At 34.5% G+C, this 21256-nt stretch overlaps 1 long non-coding RNA gene across 5 annotated transcripts in view; it reads left to right on the top strand.

The window, feature by feature from the left end:
• The window catches only part of LOC143663561 (uncharacterized), an 82340-nt gene that overhangs the window by 17389 nt on the left and 43695 nt on the right, over window positions 1-21256 (top strand). For 4 of the 5 annotated variants that reach the window (XR_013166044.1, XR_013166047.1, XR_013166043.1 and 1 more), the window contains one exon: window positions 11169-11359. The exons of the other annotated variant lie outside the window; for it this stretch is intronic. This is a non-coding gene — a long non-coding RNA (uncharacterized LOC143663561). The remainder of the gene's footprint in view (window positions 1-11168; window positions 11360-21256) is intronic. 5 annotated transcript variants of the gene reach the window in all.

Genomic DNA, 21256 nt, shown 5'->3' with positions numbered 1-21256 from the left:
GCAATTCATGCAGATGCAAGCAGATGGTCTATGTGCACCATCTTGTGCCATAATGGAAGGACTCCTTTCTCTTTCTGCCAGAAGCAGACATGAGTGGGGCAGGGCCAAGTGACATAAAACGTACTTAGTCTGGGAATTGTCTACCTGTGCTCAGTGCATAAAGGGAAAGATTGTGTGGGCAGACTACTGTCTGAGATCCCCAAGGACTAAGTCATCCCACGTTTATCATCCTGTTCCTAGAAGCCAGGCTGACACATCTGGACCCAAACACAGGATTTATTTGTGCATCCCAAGGAAAGGCAGCAGGCCTCATTCAGCTTCTACAGTTATCTTAACAGCTGGAGTAGTATAGCTCTGTACTTATATCTGGGGGTGCCTGGAAGGCTGGTATTAACCTTCAACCAAGAAAAAGGTAAGATGGACTAGAAAGTGATTTGTTAAATGTTATGCAATATTTGAAAATCTATTGAAGCCACCTAGGGCTAGAAGTTAAATTGCTTAGAGATGTATAGGTTAATGGCTCACCTAGTTTGATCAGTTATACAACCTAACTTGATTATATGACCAGTGGGATAGAAAAGATAGCACTGAGAATTTTGCTCAGACTCCCATGACACAAAGATTTATCACACATGTCTTGGTGGTTCATAATCAAAAGCTGAAGTGTGCCCTTTGCAATTAAGAAAGGACCCTGGGAAACTGCATCTGGAAGATCTTGGGGGTCCAGTGTTTGTATGCACTTTCTTTCTGTGGTTGTGCCATATCCTGTATCTTTATTAAAGGTACAGTCTGAGGAGGCTAATGAGTTCTTTCAACAACCTTGCATAATTGGCACAATTACTCTACCATGGAAAACCATGCTTTTCATATGCAACTATATAAGCATATGTAACTATTTATTCAATATACAAATATAAACTCAAGCAATAAGTTCTCAATGGCAACAATATGTTAGGTGGGTAAACTTGCATTGCCTGAAACATTCCAAATTAATTTTGGGCTATATTTGCATGAGGCAAAGAATCCTAGGAACATCCAAATTTACCTTTAAAAAGAGGCATACTGAAAAAAGAACTTATGGTCAAATATTGAACTTTTCGAAGAGAGAAAGGGAAAAGATGGTGTGCGGCCTGGGTAGATAACATAACTTTATATAAAAGAATGCAAAAATAAATAAAACAGTCAACTGTTGGCTTAACACCATGGTAGGTAATGGAGATGGGAAAGAGCATGCGTGCTGATTCAAGAAGGGCAGTAAAGTATGCTCCTCAAGATGGAAGTGGAGATAGCTCAACAACAATGGCCTGGGATTTTGGCAGGAGTAGTACAAGAAAGGAACTTCTGGTAGACTTATGGTTCCCCTAGCATATGAGAATTCATGTAAAGAGCATGGAGATTCTCTATAAATAACAAAGCCTTATGCATAAACAAAACCCAGATGTAAGCAACAATACAATTAGTCAGAATTTGAAATCTTTTAAACCTGATTGTATTTTACTGGAAGGGAGAAGATGGGCATTATATACTTGTAATATAACATAAGGCATGTGGTTTTGCCTTCAAGAGACTTGGAATCTGGAAGCTACTGGGCTTGGCCCTTGAAATATACCTCAAGGCATGATAATATTTGGCAGATGAACTGGGGTCACTTTTGTTCATAAGGCTGAGACAATACTATTGCAGTTCTGATTTATTTTGTAATGATCTTTATCTAAAGAATAATAAATGCCTATTTGATGTAAATGTTAAGATTAGTTTGATTGATTTTAACAAAACTTATGGCAATACTGATAGAGAGGATTAAATGAAATCGGAGACCCATAAGATGTTGTGCTGGTTTGAAAGGAAGCATGCCCCCTAGAAAAGCCATGTTTTAATCAAAATATCATTTCATAAAGGTAGAATAATCTCTATTCAATACTGTATGTTTGAAACTGTAATCAGATCATCTCCCTGGATGATGAGATTTAGTCAAGCGTGGTTGTTAAACTGGATTAAGGGACGACATGTCTCCACCCATTTGGGTGGGTCTTGATTGGTTTATTGGAGTCCTATAAAAGGGGAATAAGAGATTCAGAGAGAGCAGAATGATGTAGCCATGAGATGCAGAGAGTCCACGAGCCAGCAACCTTTGGAGATGAAGAAGGAAAACGCGTCCTGGGGAGCTTCATGAAACCAGAAGCCAGGAGAGAAAACTAGCAGATGGCGATGCCATGTTTGCCATGTGCCCTTCCAGCTGAGAGAGAAGCCCTGAGTGTGTTCGCCACATGCCTTCTCACTTGAGAGAGAGACCCTGAACTTCATCAGCCTTCTTGAATCAAGGTATCTTTCGCTGGATGCCTGTGACTGGACATTTCTATAGACTTCTAATTGGGACATTTTCTCGGCCTTAGAACTGTAAACTTGCAACTCATTAAATTCTCCCTTTTAAAAGCCATTCCGTTTCTGGTATATTGCATTCTGGCAGCTAGCAAACTAGAACAGATGTCTTCCAATGGAAGTTGATTGATCAGAAGAGGAATTAAATTTGGTAATAATTAGTTAATTGTTACACTGAATCAATGTGTTGATATTTTCCATAAAGTTCAAATTTTGATGATGAGGAGGAGGTAAATATTGGCAAGCTTGTGTGTCATTACAAACTGAAATGTTTCTTTAAATAATACCTAGAGCTAATTGGATGATACAAATAATTAATATTTTAATGTGTGTCCTTTTACTTTTTCTGTTTTTTGGCAACATGACCAGTGGGGTATACAAAATTCCCACTGGAAACTTCCCTGACTCCTGTGAAACCAAGATTCCTCACACATATCATTGTGGTTCATAAATGGAAGATGAAGTACACTGTGTATGACTGAGCAATAGCTCTGGCCATTTGTGCTTGGAAGTCCGTTGAGCTCCCCAGGCCTATTATTGTCTTCTTTCTCCTGTTCCACCATATTTTTTGCATTATTAAAGCCCTACATGCAGAAGTTTTGGGTATCCTTTCACCAATCAAACCCTACATAGTCCATGTACAAGAAAAGACCAGGAATGTTTTGCCTCATCATGTGTAAAGTAGCAGTGGCAAATGTTCTATAGCTCTTTGTACTTTTACAACTTGGCTTAATCATTAAGTCTGTTGTCAGTCAGAGGCATAATTAGTCTCTATCAACTGAAGAAATCAGCAGTCTAACAGGACAGCCTTGCTCTTGCCTTCATGAAGCCTCACCCTTATTATCAAAACTGTCACTTTTTATCTTCCTATAACCCCAAGTGGATTGTGTAAGCTTTACTTACAGAAGATTTTGAGATGTAAGTGCAATATGGATATTAATATATGTATTTATTGTTATTAATATATATATATATATTCCAAGATCATTTTAAAACTCAAAATTTTAGTTATATTATTTATTGTGTCAATAAGGTCCATAAGGTCCATTAAAGCTTTTGCAATGAGTTCTTAGACATCCTATACATATTCCAGTGGTACAATTTCTTTTTTTTTTTCTTTCTTTTGTGGGGGTTGGTGCATGGTCTGGAAAACAAACCCAGGTCTCCTGCATGGAAGGCGAGCATTCTAACACTGAACCACCCATGCACCCCAATAGTACAATTATAACAACAAAATGTTCCATTTTGAATATAACGTCCTACCCACTGTGATTTTCCTGAAATAAATTAAAATTCTATGATTAAATCACCCTGAACTTGAATAATATTTTATTAAAAAATACAAAAATAAAGATAATTTTAATGTCCAAAATAAAGTTATTTTGTGCTTAAACACTTAGGGAAATTAAATCCCCATGTTTCTCCTTCTCAATCTCTTTATTCTATAGAGTATCAGGTAGAGGAGTCCTGGATGGCTAGGAAAAGTTAAACTTCTATGAAGGTTTTCACTCTTGGACTATCTCATTGCTTGGAGCATAACACTTACTATCTAAAACGAATAGGTTGGTTGACTTCCTACCTTCTCAGTATAGAACTTGAAATACATCATAAGAGATAAAATTAAAAGTTTGATTCTGGGAAGCAGGTGGTACCCAGGAGACATGATGAAGGCTTAGGAATTTTTAAATATTTACTAATTTTTTAGATACCAATTACTTGTATCTAATCAAGTAACAGGGACAAATGGCTGAGGCCCAATAATCTGGTTGTTTATTCTAATTCTGTAAGAGGAGAAGGGGGCATAATAATAGATAAGAAATTTGGAGAAAATCTTTCTCCTCTTATAGACCAGAGGATTTTTCTTTTAAAAAAATCTATAAATACTTTTTCAGTGGTTCAGGGTTAGGTATTTAAGATGCAAAAATGAAAAAGATAGACTGTCTTTAAGTTGTTTAAAAATCTAGTAAGGAAAGCAAGCAAGCAAAAATATGATTATAAGAAAAAGATGCATATTGGGTATTTGGGGAGGCATGGGAATAAAATCTAACACAAGTTAGACAGGTAGTCATGTATTAGCTTGAAATGCATTAAGAAATGTATAGGTTTTCAGAGGTGAAGATTTTTATTAAGAGCAAAGGGATTCCTTTTGAAACATATGAACCATAGGCAAAAAAACAAAGGACAAAAATTGTATTGTCTTTGGCACTACAGAGCGTGTGTTTTTAGGCTGGAATTTATGAATTAGCGATAAGATTGGGAAGGTTGAATATTATATTTCTCCAGCTTTGACTGTTAACCTGAGGAGTTGGAAATGGAAACCCAAATTATACTAAATAATCATTTCTTCACTTTTTCACATCCAAGTAATGCAAATCTGGCTTCATAATCACTGTAATAAAGGGGAATTTATTAAAGTTTTTGTTGGGAATAAGAAGGAAAATTTGCTTCAACATCACACAGAAACAAAATTAAAAAAAAATAAGCAAGCAAAAATCCTACTTGGGGCACTGCTAGCCCATAATACTTTATTTTTAAAAACAAATTAAGAAGTCACTCTTCTAGGAGGATATAACCTGGCAGACACATGTGTGTTGATGTGTGGACTATGCCATTGTACTAATTACATTGGCATCATGTGTGTCTCTGCAGCCTGCTGGCTCATGGTCTGGCAGGAAGAACAAAGGTTTTGTATCTGTTCTATCCATTAAACAAACTTCACAGTCATAAACAGTGGTCTTTCGAATTACCTGTTGGACATTTCTCACCTTCATGCATTTTTGTGCACCAAAGGATGTTATCATAAAAGAAAAAAGATAAATAAAAAATGGGAAAAAATGTTTGGAAGTCACATATCTAGCAAGGGTTTATTATCCAGAATATATAAAGAACTCCTACAATTCAACAACAAAAGGATAATTAAGTTTTCTCCTATTAAAAAAAAGGGCAAAAGACAAATAGAAACTTCTGCAAAAAAGTTATGTACCTGGTGAAAAAGCATGTGAAAAAATGCCCAGTATCACTGTTTATTAGGGAAGTGCTAATAAAAACCACAAGTTACCACTTCACATCCACCAGAATGGCTATTAATAAAAAATGGAAAATTACAAGTGTTGGAGAGGATATGGAGACATAGGAACACTCATTCATTGCTGGTGAGAATGTAAAATGGTGCAGCTGCTATGGAATGCAGTTTGGCAATTCCTCAGAAAGTATAGAATTCACAATTCTGGGACTCAAACAGCTATTTGCAGTCTGATATTCATAGCAGTATAATTCACAGTTGCCAAAAGCAACTCAAGTATCCATCAACCAATGAAGAGAGATATGAAATGTTTTATCTGCATGCAATGGAATATTATTCAGCCATAAAAAGATTGAAGTTCTGATACATGTGACAACATGGATGAAACTAAAAGACATCATGGTGAGTAAAAGAAGCCAGACACAAAAGGACAAATATTGTATGAATTCACTGATATGAAATAATTTGAATAAGCAAATTCATATCGTCAGAAACTAGAAAATAGATTACAAGGGGTCGGGTCAGGGTAGGGAATGGTGGGTGAATGTCTGTATTACACAGTTTCTATTTGGGGTGATGGAAAAATTGTGGAATTGGATGGTAGCACAAAATTCTGGATGTAATTAATATTGAATTTTATATTTGAATATGGCTAAAAGGGGAAATGCTAGGTTACATATATGTTACTGGAATAAACATAAAAAGAACACAAAAAAACAACGTAGGGCTGTACAACACAGTGAAGCCTAGATAGCCCAATAAGCCATGAATATAGTTTATAGTATAATTATAAAAATGTAATCTCATCAATTGTAACAAATGCACCATATGAATGTACAGTGTTACTAACAGAATGCTAACTGGGAACACTGTGTTTTAGGTATGATTTTTCAAACCAACAACTTCTTTAATAAATAAAAAGAGGGAAAAAAGAAGGACGAAGTTTATATAACCGTCCTAGCCATTAAAAAATTCATAATCATATACAACAGATTTTCAAAATATCTATTTGATATTTTTGTTCTTCTCCAAGCTTCCTGAATCCCAATTAATAACTTCTCTTGAAAAAAAACACCCCAAAATTTCCTGTATGTGTGTATGTGTGTGCATGTGTGTGCATGTATGTGTGTATCAGAATTCCTACCAGTAATAAAATATTTTTTAAAAAATGGTGTATTTGATAGGTATTGAAAAAATAAGGGGTTTATTTTGTTTTTTAATAAACATCAATCTAAGATAAGAAATACAATTGTGAAAAATTAGCATATGTTTTAATATTTTCCTTAAACTAACACATTTCATGAAGTGAATGAATTAGATGAAAGCACCTGTAAAAGTTATAGCAAATGGTTCATGCACAGCTGATGCTCATTAAATATCAGTTCCCCTCTCCCTCTTTCCTTCCTTATAATTTGCTGCTTGAGGTAAGAGATGGCAAATCCAAAATTCCAGTTGGATATTTCAATCAAATAGAGATGGTGACTTCTATAATTGTCAGTATTAATATATTTTTTTCTGTTGTTTTCAAAATTTAGTTGGAAAAAAATAAAAACAAAATAAGATAAATTTTAGTTGGAAAGTTGCAGAAATAGAGCCTGTCATAGTCTGGGAACAGGCCCAGAAAACCACCTTTTTTCGTGCTTTCCAGAATTCAACAAGTTGAGATATTTGTTCCTGATATTCTCTCTAGATTTTCAGTTTTACTTTTCAATTCATAGTACTTTTGAAAGGAAGTTTGTAGCTTAAGTTTATAAATATTTAAACTGCTGCTATGAAGTGTTGAAATCCGAAGCCAGGTGGAAAGAATGCAATGTAAAAGATAAAACATTAGGAAAAACTCCAACAGTGCCTGGAAAATATAGTAGAAAAATACCTGGATTGAAAGTCATAATCATCTCCGCTAAAGAAACAAAGTCCAAAGCACCCAAAAGGATATGAGAACAAGAAAACTGCTGCAAATTCCCATTGGAATCATTTACTTAAGTATCTAGTAAGATTAAATGCTCTTTTATAGGTTTGGGCTTGGCATAGGATCTTAGGAAGTGTAGAGTTAAACACCTAATACAAAAATGTTTATTGTATTTATTCTAGAAATTAATTAGTTATTTAAAAAAATTATGATCCTTCATTGCATTTCCTTTGGGAAAGGGGAAATGTTACTCACAAAGCCTCATTTTTAACAGTTATACTAACAAAAAAATGCTAAAATATATTTCTAAGTTGTAGGCATGACACTAAATGCTGCAGATGCCTCATCTCATGCAGTCATACTTATGACCTAGGTCTGATTATTCACATTGCATGAATGAGGGAAAACATAGGGGTGAAGTAATTTGCCAATTTCACAGAGCTAACAATGGAAAGCATCTGGACTTTCTCCTCGTCTTCCTATCTCAAAACCCGTGATCCAATCCTCGCAAAACAAGCATTTATCATCATTTGATGTAGTGGACAGGCCCTAGTGATTCCTGCCCTACTCGTGTCCACATCCTGTGTACTTCTATTTGTTGGCAGCACCTATGACACGTTTCTAGCCAATAGACTATGGGAACGGTCTATAACTTTTGCAGATATAATTAACTTCAAATCACTTGATTTTTACCAAAATTCACAGATTATCTAGTGAATTCCCTTAAAACAGGTAGCTTGGTCTTCTATAAGGGCACCGACTCCCCCTGCAAAGTTGATGAAAAAAGAAATGTGTGAGATTCTGTGGGCCGGCAGCCTCTGGGAACTGCAGGCATCCTCTAGGACCTGAGGGCAGCATCCAATAGACAGACAGAAAAGGTCAGCATCATCAGTCATATAACTGCAAGGGAACAAATTATGTCAATGACCAGAACGAGGTTGGAGTATATGTTTCTACAGTTGAGCCTTCGCATGATAATTCAGATCAGCTGGCACATCAATTGCACCTCTGTGAGACCCTGAGCAGGGAACTCTCCTAGGCTGTTTCTGGATTTCTGACTCACAGATGCTGTGAGATAATACATTTGTATTATTTTGTTGCTAAAGTTGTGGCAATTTGTTATGCAGCGATAGAGAAATAAATGCACTTGATCATAACTAGATTACATTAGTTAAAAGACAGTTCTTCATCTGGATGGGCAAATACAGCATCCTTTCTTTTTTAATTCTTCTTTGAAGAATTAAAAAAGTGAAAATAATTCTTTACTCAGGGCATAAACTAAAGATCTTGGTGTGAATTATCATCAGTAACTCCTCGTATTTGGATGTGATTTAGAATGCAGCAGTGAGATATATAGTTTTCTATAATGTGCAGGTGAAAAGCAAGCTCTCATGAAATTAGTGTTTGAGGCACAGCTGATTCCACAATCCACTGCCAAATTATCATCTTCATGGATGAGGGAAAGATGTGTTGGCAGCAATGCTAGTAACAGAGGAATCAGCAGTTTACTAACCACCAGATTATTGCTAAAGTGATGTGACTTGAAACTCCACGTGCAGAGGCTTCTTATCTTTTGTTCCTTCCAATAGCTTCATAAGTACATAGCTCATTGTGGTAAGTTTCTTTCTGCTTGAAATGTCTGGATGAATTGACTGTGTATCCTACATTGAATCTTTACTGATATACAGGGTAAGAGATATTAAAGAAAACATCATCACATAGATGATTTTCAAATAATTGAAGACATTCCAAACCTGATGTCACTAAGCATCACTCTGTAGAGGGGTTTCTATTGGCATGTGACTCCTTAGTTTCTGATGTCACTGGCATGGTTTACTTTTAAAATATATACATAAATTTACTTTATAAGTTTTAGATTTATAGAAAATATGTGAAGATAGAACAGATTTTATGTATAACCCACAACCATTTCCTTTATTATTAATATTTTATATTAGCATCCTACATATGTCACAACTAAGGATCAATATTGACATTAGTATCTATAGTCCATACTTCAGTTTTTCTGTTTTCACTTAATGTCTTTTTCCTGTTCTAAGATCCCAACAAGGATACCACATTAAATTTAGTCGTCATGTCTCCTTAAGCTTCGTTGGCTGTGACAGTTTATCAAATTTTATTTCTTGTAATGATCCTCGTCTTGTATATTTCCTAGTTCTAGACTCAACCATTTGTCATGACAGCCCCAGTTCCTTTTAATGAAGAACGTTATTTGTTAGACCCCAAGATTTGTGTGCTAGGTATGTTCATTGCTACTTGTGTGTCATTGCTTTTAAATCCTTCTAGCTGACAGAGAAAGAAATATATGAATGTATCCTAATGTGTGCATATATACATATCTATAAATATTTCTATATGCAGCCATCTGTATCTATATAAAAAAACCAGGAGTTCATAATGTCTGAATTGAATCCTTTATCACATGGATCATTCTAGCTTCTCCCCTTCTTATCTATAATTCCTTTCTCCAGCAGTGAGAAATTTGGCTCTCACCATTCAACATTCATTTATTTGTTCAATTCCAGTATGTGTATATTATTAAACTCTATTGTTAACCCATACCTCTGGGGGAACAAAACTCTGTAAACTAGAATACAATGATGATATGCAGCTTCTTTCAGTGTTAGTTACAAACTCCACTTGATTCCCAAGTTACTTAGGTAATCATCTTTCACCCACATCCTTCATGAGGTTGCTGCATACATTTGCAATACAATTAGATTGTTTCATCATATTCTGCGTTTAATATTATGATCCAGCAATATCCTAAAAGAGTTTTAAAATTTTGCGTATGTTAAAGTTTTCTCTTTATGTTGTAAAGTTCTATGAGTTATAATAAATGCAATGCCATCTATTCACCATAATAGCATCACACAAAATAGATTCCTCACATAAAAAAATCCCCTCTGCCCCAGTGATTCAACCTTTTATTTTCATCTCTATCCTTTTACCTTTGTCCGTAATGCCACATAATTGGAATCATACAGTATGTAGCCTTTTCAGAATGACTTCTTTTACTTATCAATATGCATTTAAGATTAATCCTTGAATTTTTGTGATTTGTTAGCTCCTTTCTATTTATAACAGAATATTTAAAAAATATTTTCATTGACAAATCTTCACACACATACAGTCCATAAATGGTGTATAATCAGTGGCTCACATTATCATTACATAGTTGTGTATTCAGCATCATGATAATTTTTTAGAACATTTGCACCACTCCAGTGAAGGAAATAAAAAAGAAAAAGGAAAAAACTCATAACCCCCACCCCTTATCCCTCCCTCTTATTGACCACTAATATTTCTACCTACCCAATTTATTTTACCCTTTATCCCCCATTTTATGTATTTATTTCTCTTTCTGTATGAGTATGCTGTTATTAGAGCACCATTTATTGAATTTTGTTGTTTGTTTTTTTTGGAAAGTGCATAGGCTGGGAATGGAATCCAGGTCTCCTGCATGGTAGGCGAGAATTTTGCCACTGAACTACACTTGCACTTCCCCCCATTATTTATTTTTTTATCTATACATTTTTAAACTTATCTGTCCTTACCCTGGATAAAAGGGGTTTCAGACACAAGGTTTTCACAATCACAGAGTCACATTGTAAACATTATATCTTTACACAATCATCTTCAAGAATCTACTGGAACACAGCTCAACAGTTTCAGGTACTCCCCTCTAGCCACTGCAATACACCACAGACTAAAAAGAGGTATCTATATAATGCATAAGAATAACCTCAAGGATAATCTTTCAACTCTGTGTGAAATCTCTCAGTCACTGAAACTCCATTTTGTGTCATTTTTCTCTTCCCCCTTTTGGTCAAGAAGACTTTCTCAGTCTCATGATGCTGGGTCCCAGTGACTCCTGGGAGTCTGTCCCATGTTGCCAGGAAGATTTACACCCCTGGGAGTCATGTCCATGTTGTGGGCAAGGCAGTGAGTTCACCTGTCAAGTTGGCCTGTACAGAGAGGCCACATCTGAACAACCGAAGAGGTTCTCTGGGGATGACTCTTTATAAGTGAGTATTATTCCATTTTATGGATATACTACAGTTTATTTATCCATCCTCTTATTGAATGGCATCTTAGTTGCTTCCATTTTAAACTATAATGAATAAAACTGCTGCAAACATTTACATTCAGGTTTTAGTGTAGACAAAAGTTTCAAATAGTTTTGAATAAACATCTTAAGATGTAAATGCTGGATCGCATGTTATGACTATGTTTAACTTTGTAAGAAACTGCTAAACTGTCTTCCAAAGTGGTGGACCCATTTTGTATTCTATTGGCAATGAACTGAGAGTTTCTGCTAGTCTATATGTTCACCAGCAATTCATAATGTGAATTTTGGGTTTAGCCTTTATGAAAGGCAGGTAATGGATCTTGTTGTTTTAATATGCAGTCCAATAATGATAAATGGTGTTGAGTATATTTTCATAAACTTATTTGGCATCTATATATCTTAGATGATTTTTCTATTCAGCTCTTTTGCCAATTTTAAAAATTGGGTTTCTTGTTTTTGTATTACTGAATTTTAACTTTTTTTCATAAATTTTATATATGTCTTTTGTCAGATATATGTTTTACAAATATTGTCTCCCAGTCTCTGACTTGTCTTTCATTCTATTGTGTCTCTCAGAGGGAATGTATTATTTTTTAAAAATTTAAATTTTGAAAACATATATACAACATAAAATTTCCCATTTTAACTACTTTCAGTTACACAATTAAGTGATATAATTACACTCACGATACTGTGCTACCATCACCACCATTTGTTACCAAAACATTTCAACACTCTATGCTGAAACTTTGCACCCATTAAGCAATAACTTCCCATATGCCCTACCACTGCCCAGCCCCATGGTAACCTGCAGTATACTTTCCATTTCTATGAATTTGCATTCTAAGTTTTTTCATATAAAGGGAATCATACCATACATGTCTTTTGGGGTCTAGCTTATTTCACTCAGAAAGATGTTCTTCAAGGTTCATCCTTGAAGATGTAGCATATACCAGAACCTCATTCTTTTTTATAGTTGAATAATATTTCACTTTATGTATACACCACATTTTGTCGACCCAATCATCTGTTGATAGAAACATGAGTTCTGCTTCAACATTTTGACTATGAGATAAATGCTGCCATGAACATTGGTGTGTTAATATCTAGTCTAGTCCATGCTGTTTCCATTTCCTTGGCTGTCTAAGTACATACCATGCACTGGGTTGGCTTAAAAAAGGAAATTTATTAGCTCATGGTTTTGAGGCAAGGAAAAATGTTCAAATCAAAGCATCCTTGAGATGATGCTTTCTTCCTGAATACTGGCCTTCTGCTCCTGGTGTTTCTTGGTCTTGGGTTCCTTTGTCATATAGCAATGCACATGATCATCTTACCTGTCCTCTCTGTACTCTTCTGGGTTCCTTTAAGTTTCAGCCTCTTGTTTTCTGTATTTTTCTGAATTCCATTTCACTTCTAAAGGATTCCTGTGATGGGATTAAGACCCAGCCTGATTGAGTTGAGCCGCACCTTAACTGAAGTAACCTTATCGAAAGGCCTTACTTCCTTTAGGTTTGTACGCAGGAATGCATTAAGTTTAAGAACATGTTTTTCAAGGATGCATAGCTCCAAAACATCATACCTTCTTTCAGTTCTTTTGGCTATATACCTTGAAATGGATTGCCAGATTTTATGGTAATTCTATATTTAACTGTCTGAGGAACTACTGAACTGTTTTCCACAGTAACTCTAACATCTCAACCATGATTTATAAGAGCCCAATTTCTCTATATCCTCAGCAACACATTATTATATTTTTAAAAAATAATAACAGTCATTTTTACAACTGTTATTTAACACTTAAATAACATTTTAACCTTTAATGTCAAACCTTTAAATGTTATTTAACCACTTAAATAATGTTAAACCTTAAATGTTATTTAACCACTTAATGTTGGTTAAGTGCTGTCTCCCTGTGGTTTTGATTTGCATTTCCTTTATGGCTCATGATGTTGAGCATCTTTTCTTGTGCTTATTGGCTATTTGTGTATCTTCTTTCAAAGAAATGTCTATTTAAGTCCTTTGCCAATTTTTAAATTGGATTATTTGTCTTTTAATTGTTGAGCTGGGGATATTCTTTATATATTCTGGGTATTTTCCGTGATCATATATATGATTTACAAATGTTTCCCATCTTTCGGTATGTTGCCTTTTTACATTCTTTGTAATGGTATCTGATGTACTACAGAATTCTGATGGAGTCCAATTTGTTTATTTTTTCTTTTGTTGCTCATGCTTTTGATGAAAAGTTTAAGCATCTGTCACCTTATAAAAGGCCCTGAAGATATTTCCACGTGGTTTTTCTAAGAATTTTATAGTTTTGACCATTATATTTAGCTTGTTGTTACATTTTGAGTTAATTTTTGTTTATGGTCTGTGGTTGGGTCAGCTTTCACTTTTTTTGCAGGTGTATATCCTGTTTTTCCAGCACCATTTGTTGAAGAGACTATCATTTCTTCATTGGGACCCTTCTCAAAAATGAAAAGGCCGTAGATACATGTGTCCTTTACTGAAATCTCAATTCTATTCCGTTGGTCTATGTATCTATCCTTATGTTAGTACCACACAGTTTTGATTGATGTAGCTTTATGATAAATTTTGAAATTGTGAAGTCTGAGTCATCATCTTTGTTGTTCTTTTTCAAGATGAAGTTGACTAGTTTAGACCCCTTGCCCTTCCAGAATAAATCAATGCATGACTGTTTCCTTTCTGCAAAAAGGACTGTTAGAATTTTCATCAGAATTGAATTGAATCTATAAATCTTTTGGGTAGTATTGAAATTGTAACAATATTAAATCTCTCAGTCTATGTGCATAGGATGTCTTTCCATTTATTTAGGTCTTCTTTAATTTCTTTTAGTAATGTTTTTGGTTTTCCATGTAGAAGTCTTTTAGATTTTTTAGTCAAAATTGATTCATGGATATTTTATTATTTTAGTTGCTATTGTGAATGGAATTGTTTTCTTGGTTTCCTTTTTGGATTGTTCATAAATTTTAATAAAGTCCAAGATATCAATTTTCTTTCATGTATCATAATTTTGTGTTGCATTTAAAGGCTTACCACTAATCTCCAGGTCCATACATTTGATTAGATGCTTTCTTCTAGAAGTTTTGTAATTTTGCATGTTACTTTGAGGTGTATAATCCATTTGGGGTTAATTTTTTTAAGGATGTAAGATCTCTATTTAGATTCTTTTTTTTTTTTTTTTGCATATACAAAGGGACAGCAACTTTTCTAGCACTATTTAATGGAATGGTTATCATTTCTCCATTGACTGCATTTGCCCTTTATTAAATGTTGATTATATTTGTGTGGGTCCATTTTTGGGCTACCTAAGGGGAAAGAGGTGCACTTATCCACTGTTGGGGGGAATATATAATGGCACAACCACTTTGGAAGGCAATTTGGCAGTTCCTCAGGCAGTTAAGTATAGAACTTCCATATAATCCAGGTATATACCATATTATTAGGTATATTACCATATTACCAGGTATATATTCAGAGGACCTGAGAGTAAGAACACAAATGGACAAGCACACCAATGCTTATAGCAGCATTATTTACAATTGCCAAGAGATGGAAACAGCCCAAATGTCCATGAATAGATCCATCAACAGTGGCTAAACAAGTTGTGGTGTATATATACAATAGAATATTACACAGCTGTAAGAGAGAATAAAGTAATGAAGCATATAAAAACTGGATGAACCTTGAGGATGTTGTACTGAATGAAATTAGACAGATACAAAAGGAAAAATACTGTATGGTCTCACTAATTTGAACTAACATTAATGAGTGAACTTTGAGAATTGAAGCTAAGAACAGCTTATCAGGAGATAGAAAAAGGGTAGAGACTGGGCAATTGGTACTGAAAGAATACAGATTGTGCAACAGGACTGATTGTAAAACTTCAGAAATGGATAGTATAATACTACCTAATTTTAGCAGAATAATATAATTATATTGAATGAAGAAAAAAACACAAAAAGAATATTCTTGCCTATATCTGAATCTAAAAGTTTTTAAACAATATTAGATTTAATATGGCAATGTTTTGTTGAGAATTTTTGCATTTCACTTTAGGAGAGATATTAGGCTGCAGTTTCTTTACTCAAAATCTATCTGCTTTTGGTAAATTCTGGTGTTGGTATAATGTTGGCCTGTTATAAGTTAGGAAGTGTTCCAGTGCTTCTATTTTCTGGAAAATATTTTAAAAAATTGAAATACATTTTCAACCTGTAGAATTCACAATATCATCTGGACCTCATGCTCTCTGTCTTGGAAGATTACTAATTTTCAACTAAATTTGTCTAATATAAATAAGTATATTAAGATTGAATATTAACAGACTGAACTCAGCAATTAGAAGATACAGATTGGCACAATGAATTAAGAAATATGGCCCATTTGTATGCTGCTTACAAGAGACTCATTAGAGACCCAAGGATACAAATAGATTGAAAGTGAAAGGATGGAAAAAGATGCTCCATGGAGGATATAGCCAAAAGAAAGCAGAAGTAGCTATACTAACATCAGACAAATAGATTTTAAATGTAAAGAAATAATAAGAGATAAAGAAGGACACAATATACTAATAAAATGGAAAGAAATAATAAGAGACAAAGAAGGGCACAATATATTAATAAAAGAGACAATTCACCAAGAAGAAATAGCAATCATAAATGTGTATGTTTCCAATCATGGAGCTCTAAACTACATGTGGCAAACACTGGCAAAACTGATGGGAACAGTAGATGTTACAAACAATAATAGTGGGAGATTTCAATATACCACTCTTCTCTATAAACAAGCAGACAGAGGATCAACAAAGAAATAGAGAACTTAAATAATTTGATGAATGAATTAGACCTAGTAGACATACATAGATTGTTATACCCCAAAACACAAGGTTATGAATTCTTCTTTAGTGTTCATGAAATATTCTCCAGGACATATCATATTCTGGTGACAAAACAGGTCTTTATAAATTTAAAAATACCAAAATTATTCAAAGCACTTTCTCTGATCACAATAGAATGAAGCTGAAAATTAATAGCCACCAAAGAACTAGAACTCTCCCAAATATATGGAGATTAAATAACACATTCTTAAATGACAAGTGGGTCAGAGAAGAAATTGATAGAGAAATTGGTAACGATCTGGAGATGAATGAAAATGAGAATATGACAGATCAGAACTTATGGGATGCAACAAGGGCAGTGCTGAGAGGGAAATTTATTGCCCTAAATGCTTACATTAAAAAAGAAGAAAGGACAAAAATTAAGGACTTAACTGCTCACCTGGAGGAATGGGAGAAAGAACAGCAAACTAACCCCAAAGAAAGTAGAAAAAGAAAAATAATAAAGATGAAAGCAGAATTCAATGATTTGGAGAACAAAATAACAATAGAAAAATAAGTCACAAATTGATTCTTTGAGAAAATCAATAAAAAAGATGGGCCCCAAGCTAGGCTGACAAAAAAAAATAATAAAAAAAAAATAAAAGAGGATGATGCAAATAAAAAGAATCAGAAAGGAGAGGGGCGTCATTACCATAGATCCTGAAGAAATAAAGAAAATCATAAGAGGATAGTATGAATAACTAAACACCAACAAACTAGATGACTTAGATGAATTAGACAAATTCCTGGAAACACATAAACAAGCTAAACTGACTTGAGAAGAAATAGAAGATCTCAATAAACCAATAACAATAAGGAGATTTAACCAGTCATCAAAAACATTCTGACAAAGAGAAACCCAGGGCTAAATGTCTTCACAGGGGAATATATCAAACACTCTTAAAAGAACTAACACTAATACTGCTTAAACTCTTCAAAAAATTGAGGAAAAAGGGACATTAACTAACTCATTTTATGTAGCTAATATCATACCAATATCAAAACCTGGTAAAGATGCTATAAGAAAGGAAAACTACAGACCAATCTCCCTAATGATTATAGATGCAAAAATTCTCAACAAAATGCTAACATTAAAAGTATTATACACCATGACCAAGTGGGCTTTATAACAGGAATGCAAGGGTGGCTCAACACAATACAATCAATCAATGTAATACAGAACATTAACGGATCTAAAGGGAAAAATCACATGATTGTCTCAATTGATGCTGAAAAAGTATTTGACAAAAATCAACATCCTTTTCTGATAAAAACACTGCAAAAGATAGGAATTGAAGGAAACTTCCTGAATATGATAAGGCGCATATATGAAAAACCCATAGCCAGCATCGTACTCAATGAGGGGAGACTGAAAATCTTCCCCCTAAGATCAGAAATCAGTCAAGGATGCCCTCTGTCACCACTATTATTCAACGTTGTACTAGAAGTTCTAGCTAGAACAATTAGGCAGGACAAAGAAATAAAAGGCATCCAAATTGGAAAGGAAGAAGTAAAACTCTCATTATCTGTAGATGACAATACTATTCTAGGAAAATTCTGAGAAATCTACAACAAAGCATCTTCAGCTAATAAACAAATTCAATAAATTGGCAGAATATAAGATTAATATGCAAAAATCAGTAATGTTTCTATACATAGGTAATGGCCTACCTGAGGAAGCAATTAAGAAAAAAAAATCATTCAAAATAGCAACTAAAAGAAGTATCTAGGAATAAACTTAACTTAGGGTGTAAAGAATCTGCACACAGAAAACTATAAAACATTGCTAAATGAAATCAAAGCAGATCTAAATAGGTGGAAAGACACTCCCTCCTCATAGATAGGAGGTTAAATGTAGTTAAGATGTCAGTTCTACCCAAATTGATCCACAGATTCAATCAATACCAATTAAAATTCCTACAACCTACTTTGAAGCCTTAAAAAAGCTAGTTATCAATTTCATTCATAAGGGAAAGATGCCTACAATAGCTAAAAATACCCTTAAAAAGAATAGAGCAAAAGAATTCCCACCTCCTGATTTTAAAGCTTATTATAAAACTACGGTGGTTAAAATAGCATTGTATTGGCAAAAGGATAGAAGTATTTACCAATGGAATAAAATCAAGAGTGGGGAAATGGACCACAAAATCTATGGTCAACCAGTCTTTGACAAAGTGCCAAAATTCACTGAACTGGGGCAAAATAGTTTTTTCAATAAATGGACATGGCAAAATAGATATCAATAATCAAAAGAACAAAAAGGACCCTTACTTTACACTCTATAAAAGATTAACTAAAATGGATCAAAGACCTAAATATAAGAAGCAGCATTCCTAGAAGAAAATATAGAGAAACATCTTCAAGACCCAGAAATAGGAGGCAGTTTCTTAAACTTTACACCCAAAGCACAATGAAGGAAAAAATCGATAAATCGGGACTCCTCAATATTAAATGCTTTTATGCCTCAAAAGCATTTTGACCTTTGTCAAAAAAGTGAAGAGGCAGCCAATTCAATGGTAAAGTTAAATTTAGAGGCTTATAACACAGAATATAGGGGATTTATGTTCTGTATTATAATACATGGGAGCTAGAGATGAGTGAATGGTTAGCTAATGAGGTTGAACGTAAATGTAAGGGAATGGACAGAAGTGAAGGCAGTTCGTTAGTGGGTCTATAATTAATGTTGCCATATTGAAGGTGAACATGATTGAAAGGGATTGCATAGAGCCATGTATCCTACTGATTAACGCTGTGGATATAAATAAATTCTTGTCTTTACTTCAAGGGTATGAATCATGTGCAAAGACTAAATAATATCAGGGTGTGCGGGAAAACTACTATTACATGCTACGGCTACGTTTAACAGGGAGATAGCAACAGTACCACAGCAACACTAGAGGTAAATAATTGGGGTTGGAGGGGGAATGACAAGAGTTAAAGGGAGTTTTGGATTTTCTACTTGTGTGTTTATTTGTATTTTTCTCCTGGAAGCAATGAAAATTGTTTAAAATTGAGTGTTGATTACACAATTAAGTAAGGATAATGTGAGACATGGGCTGTTGACTTTGGACATTTTACTTGATACCCAATGTATGAAGGTGGGTGAATGATACACTGACTTGGAGTAGAATGGCAAAATGTAGTGTATAATACAATTGAATATTGTGCTGCTACAAAATAGAATGAAGTTGTGAGGCATACAATGATGTGAATGAACCTGAGGAAATTCTGTGATGCAAAATAAGCCAGAAACAAAACAACAAATATTGTATGGTTGCATTTAGAAAATACTTATAAGAAAATTGGGGCACAGACTGTAAGCTCTTATAGCAGTCACATATAGTCCAGAGCTGTAAACATGCACCTACTGTATGAGACAAAAGGAAGAGAGGTTTATTTGGTCCAAGCCCTGCAGCACATAATATAACTTAACCTGTTCGAATAGGTCATTTAAACAACCCAAGCACATGGAGCTCAGAATGGGAATGACGGCTTGTAATTCTGTATGACTTAATGTAATGCCCAGATGCATCCCAGAGTATGTTGGGCAGACAATCAAAAAGATTTGGCAAAGTCCATTGAGGGATGGTAGGAAAAAATATGGAACTTTTCAACTTAAGCACTGGGGAAACCCCTGATACTGTCTCAAACATTAGGGACTCCCATCAATAGGCCGAGCCCTTGATCTTGAGGCCTGCTCTTGTGAAGCTTATTAATGTTTACAGAGAAGTTAAGCCTACCTATAGCATAAGAGCTACTTCAAAAGGAACTCTTTTGTGGCTCATATGTGGCCTTTCTCACTCAAAGTCCAACTCTGCACGTAAAATCATTACCTCCCCCCTACATGGAACATGACATCTGGGGGTGAAATTTCTGGCAACTATGGGTTATGACTCCCAGGGATGAGCCTGGGCCTTCCACTGTGGGATCAACAATGACTTCCTGACCAAAAGAGGGTAAAGAATTGTACAAAATAAGGTATTAATGGCTGAGAGAGTTCAAATAGAGTTAAGAGACTATCTGGAGGATACGTTTAAGCAAGCTTAAGGTAGATATTGCTATTCACCATGGATTGTCAAACACCAACCAAAACCATTCCTGCCAACCCTAAAGAACATGTAGGGCTCTATCTGAGATTGTGCAAATGATCCATACACTATGATTACTTACCTTAGCTTCCAGATGGGTTCTGAGGCCAGGTAAGCCCTGAAACTTAGAGGGGCCACCTCTCCAGAACATCAAGTAGTTCCACCCCCTTCCCATATTATCAACAGCCCTTTACAACATGAAAAAGTTTGAATGGTCATGGCCCAAATATCCCTAAAGATTGGGAGAAAGATCAAAGGACAATGTGGAGTTACAACAGAGAAGATAGGGTTTAACAAATGAGTATCACATCTGATTCAATATATTGGTATTTCTTTTAGTCTCCAGTGTCCTGGACCAGCTAGAAATAAAAACCTAAAATTGTGGAACTGTAACCCAAAACAAACTCTGGAATCTATTCTATAACTAATTGTTGTGGTGTGCTTTGAAATATTGCTTTTCTCTATATATGTTATTTTTCATAATAAACAATTAAAAAGCCAGGTTTTACATATTGATTTTCTCCATTGTTTTACTGTGTTCTTCTTCATTGATTAGTACTCTAATTTTTATTATTTTTTTCATGCTTATTTTAGGATTAATCTGATCTTGTTTCTTTATTTTCCTATGGTAAATCCTAAGGTTATATCATAGTTTTCTTTAATACATATTTAATGTGATAAATTTTCCAACAAAAATAGCTTTTTTTGGCTGCATTCACAAATTTTTATGTTGGATTTTCATATTCATTTAGTTTAAAGTATATGAAAATTTCTCTTGAGACTTCTTTAGCCTATGGGTTATTTTCCAGTAGGTTATTTAACATCCAAAGGTTTGGGAATTTTCTGGGTATCTGTTTCTTATTGATTT

Source organism: Tamandua tetradactyla, chromosome 19 (assembly GCF_023851605.1).
Source record: "Tamandua tetradactyla isolate mTamTet1 chromosome 19, mTamTet1.pri, whole genome shotgun sequence".
In the NCBI taxonomy this organism is placed as follows: Eukaryota; Metazoa; Chordata; class Mammalia; order Pilosa; family Myrmecophagidae; genus Tamandua; species Tamandua tetradactyla.
This window is presented reverse-complemented; position numbering and strand designations above follow the sequence as displayed.